The following is a 4,613-nucleotide window of genomic DNA, read 5'->3' as shown; positions in this document are numbered from 1 at the left end:
CCTTGCCATTGGTTGGGACTCAGCCAGACCTGGTGATTAAGGAAAAAAGAGACAGGCTCTCTATTTTCCACTCTTGGCGGACTTGCTGCGTGCCTTTGGAGAAGTCACGGAGCCTCTGGGATTCTCTCACTTCCTTTCTTTTACTAGCAGATTATTACAAAAGGATAGATCACATTGTATATTATATATCTAGTCATATTTTTCTGTCATTGCTATTTTAGCAGGTTGTTTTTCTGTTTCTCTTCACTGACCTTAAAAAACATAGACAGAAAACCTAGAATGAGCTGAGAATTAACATCAAGAGACTGAGAGAACCTTCTCGACCAAAAGGGGGAAGAGTAAAATGAGACAAAGTGTCAATGGCTGAGAGATTCCAAACAGAGTCGAGAGGTTATCCTGGAGGTTATTCTTACGCATTAAGTAGATATCACCTTGTTGTTCAAGATGTAGCGGAGAGGCTGGAGGGAACTGCCTGAAAATGTAGAGCTGTGTTCCAGTAGCCATGTTTCTTGATGATGATTGAACAATGATATAGCTCTCACAATGAGACTCTGTGAATGTGAAAACCTTATGTCTGATGCTCCTTTTTGCTACTATATCAACAGAAGAGTAGAACACATGGAATAAAAATAAATAATAGGGGGAACAAATGTTAAAATAAATTCAGTTTGAAATAGTGGTAAATGAAAGCGAGGGGTAAGGGGTATGGTACGTATAGTTTTTTTTTCTCTATTATCATTTTATTTCTTTTCTGTTGTCTTTTTATTTCTTTTTCTAAATCGATGCAAATGTACTCAGAAATGATGAATATGCAACTATGTGATGATGTTAAGAATTGCTGATTGTATATGTAGAATGGAATGATATCTAAATGTTTTGCTTGTTAATTTTTTTTAATTAATAAAAAAAGTTAAAAAAAAAAAACACAACATAGATAGGACGCTCAGAAGGCCAACTTGGAGGTTGGAGGATTATAACTTATTTGTAGCCAGAAAGAGAGCTGTTTCAGTTCCTTTTTGGGGAGAAGAAATGCTTGCTGGGTGTGAATAGTTATGTGTGTTCTTTGGAATAATACAGCGGTGACCTGGGAGGCAAAGAGCGTCCCGAAACGTGATGCTTCAGATCTGCTCCTTTGGGAGGAAGTGGGTTAGGGGAGAAGACAGAGAAGAACTCCTTTCGTGGCACGGGGAAGCAGGAGATTTAAAAAAGATAGAAAAGCACCTGGAAAGCCTGTGGCTGGAAACCAGGCTCTTTCTCTAGGTTTTTTTTTAAAGCATGTATCATCTGAAAGAGAGGATTTGGCTGGGATGAGCTGCCCAGGCACTCTTCCCACAGGGATCAGCGATGTTGACACTGGTTCGGGTGCATTCTCCTGGAGAAGGAGCACCTGGGGGTGGAGGCCAGGCCAGCTAGGTATATAATACACAATGTGATATATCCTATAGCAACAATCTGCTAGTAAAAGAACTGAAATGAGAGAATCGCAGAGCCTCAGTGACTTATCCAAAGTTCACACAGCAAGTCCATAAAGAGTGGAAAACAGAGAGCCCGTCTCTTTTTCTTGAATCACCAGGCCTGGCCGACATATTTATGAAACCCGCCCTGGCAGGCTGATGGGGCAGGTCGCTTTTGGCAGGAGCCCTTTCTGCGTCTCGCAAATTCCATCAGGGACAAAGCCACCAGCGGTGAACACAGAGAAAGTGTGCAAGGCTCCTAGATGGAGCCTTCCAGCTGTTTGAGGCCCAGTGTTCGTGGGACTTTAAAACCCCACGGACAGGAACAAGGCAGGGCCCTCCAAAAACGAGCTGGACCATGTACAGCTGAGAGGGCTGTTTGGGGTGAAAGTCTCGACTCGGACTGGCAAGTGATGATACCACGAGGGAGGGACAGCCATGGCACGCCAATACCTTCTGTGCATTTTCATCTCACTACATGCCCTGTGGTCCTAGGAGTGGGCTCCACAGCTATTTTCTCTGTTCCATACATAAAGGAATGAGGCTGGAAGTGCCACGTTTCGCTCCTCGCAGGTGCCCAGTGAGAAGGCGGCAGAGCTGGGCTCCAGGCCCCCGGCCTTCCCTCAGCAAGGCTGCTTCTGCCAGCGCGGACACTGTGGCCACCTCTCCAGAAAATGCAGGGACCAGAAAGCCCAAAAAGAAAAGAGCCTGGGGCCCTACATTTTGAATCCCTTCCTTGGTGGCCCCTTGCTTTGGGGAAAGGATTTTTTTTTTAAATAGCTTTTCTAGTTTTCTCTTACAAAAGGTGATGGGTACTCATTGTTAAAAAGATAAACCACAATAGCATATGGAGAAAATAGAAATGATAATTCTACCATTCAGAGATAAGAATTTTTGACATTTTCATATACCAAATCTTCCTGGGCATTTTCTCTCCATTTTGACTCATTTCCCCTCACAAAAATGGGATTGTGATTTCCATGCTGCGCTGTCACTCCTCATTCCATATTTTGTAGATATCTTTCCACATCAAATACATTGTGACAATATTTTTTTTGTTCCATTAAAAATGATATATGCATATTTTATGACCGTGGAAATAATCATAAAACAATATGTCGTTGTAAAAGTATTCAAATACAAACAGTATAGAAATGGGAAATATAGAATCCTGCTCTCAAGACATAGCAGTATTCCTAAGTTTCATATTTCATGTTCTTATTTTCCTGTACACAGATGGGGCATAATTAATGCGTGTGTGTGTCTATTTTTGACAACGCATGTGGGCTTATATAGTGCTCTGCAGTTTGCTCCTTCCCTCCGGTGGAACCTCTTTTTCGCCCAGTGCCATCCTTCTCCCAGACGCCGGGTCCTCCAGGCCTGGGGAAAGGACAATCTGACGGGCCTGCAGACCCCCTGGGAGGTCCCCTGACTCCTGCAGCACCGGGGAGCTCGCTTGGCCAACCCTCCTGGGTGCTCTGGGCTTCCGCAGTTCACATATCCTCACGACTGCCCTGACGCCTGCATTGGAGAAGGAAGCTGACCCTGATGGGGTGGGCTGATCTGCAGGATGTTTTGCTCCTGGTGGGATGATGCTAGAGGCCCCAGGCGGGTTGCCCAGGTGTCTGAAGGTGAGGCCGTTCCTTCCTCATGCACCTCGTCGGCCTACCAGTCTTCTGTTGAGCAGCACAAAGCAAAATAGGGATGGCCAGCCCAGAGGGTTTAGAGTAGAAAGCCAGACTGGAAGAGGCCAGGCTGGGAGGCGGCCAGGGCACGCAGGCTGCAGGGGACTCAGGGCTCAGACTGGGGTCCTAGGAGGAGAGGCCTGCCGAGGCCCTTGGACCCAGGAAGCACCTGGAGGCAGCCCTCTCCGGGCCCCTGCCCCTCCCCCCTGCTCCCCTCCTGCCTCTTCCCCTGGCTGCTGCTTGCCCAGAGTCCTGGGGAGGAGCCCAAACCAAACCAGGAGCCCTACAAAGACCCAGCCCTCACTGAGTCTGCAAAGCCTTGGGAAAGGGAGACTTCTGGGGAGCCAGAGGCAGCTGCATGTGCATGCGTGCATTGTGTGTGTGTATGCGTGCGTGTGAGTGTGTGTGTGTGTGTGTGTGTGTGTGTGTGTGTGCGCGCGTGCATGCATTCCCTGGGGCCCGTCCTGCTCAAATGGGAAGGAAAAGACCTGCTGTCTCCTAACGGCTCAAAAAGAGCATAAACCACAAAAAATTAGGAAGAAAACTATTTAGGGTGCTGTCTCTCTAACTGTGGTCAGCCGAGTGTCCCCCGCCCCCAAATATGTCTGTGTCCTACTCCCCAGAGCCTGTGACTATGTGGCCTTTCATAACAAAGGAGGTTGCAGATGGGATTCAGGATCTGGGTGTTGGGGAGGGAATCCTGGACTCGGGAGGAGAGCGGGTCACAATCAGAGAAGGGGATGTGGCGGAGAAGGGGAGGCCAGCGAGCTGGGGCCGCAAGCCAAGCAAAGCTGGCAGCCTCTGGAAGCTGGAGAAGCCAAGGAGCAGATTCTCCCCTAGAGCCTCCAGAAGGAACCAGCTCTGCTGACGTCTTGATTTTGGCCTCATAAGACCCATTTCTGGCTTCTGATTTCCAGAGCTGTACAGTAATAAATCTGTGTTGTTTCAAGCCACTGAGTGTGGTAACCGGTTATAACGTCAATAGGAAACAATCACACTGCTCCAAAGGTAGAGAAGACAACTGGGAGGGGATCGAGCTCTGGTTTGCAAATGTCTGTTCCATCTATTGCAGGTAACAGTCTCCTCAGAGGAAGGCTGGTTTAGAAATTGAACATCAATGACCCACAGTCAGAAATGATGGTGATTAGTGAGACTCTCGTCTAGGCATAAAGTAAGGTAGGAAAGGTGACTTTCCTAGGATGCATCTTATTATTGTCCCACCTGGGAACCTTCCCAAGGAAGTCTGCCTCTGGGATCCCCATCAGTTTGGACCTGAACATTCTCCCTGGCTGAGTGGGGACATCTCTGCTGCATGAGGGCACAGCTCAGCCCGGGCCTTTGGCATGCTCTGGGGAGAAGCTGAAAAGCTGCTGCCTCTCTTCTGGGTGTTTCTTGGACACTCACAGAGAACGGTGGCCGCTGATGACCACACGGAACAGGAGCCCAGCCGGGGAATCCAGCCCTCTGCACAGCC

The sequence above is a fragment of the Tamandua tetradactyla genome, chromosome 4, assembly GCF_023851605.1.
Source record: "Tamandua tetradactyla isolate mTamTet1 chromosome 4, mTamTet1.pri, whole genome shotgun sequence".
In the NCBI taxonomy this organism is placed as follows: Eukaryota; Metazoa; Chordata; class Mammalia; order Pilosa; family Myrmecophagidae; genus Tamandua; species Tamandua tetradactyla.
Note: the sequence above shows the minus strand (reverse complement) of the source record.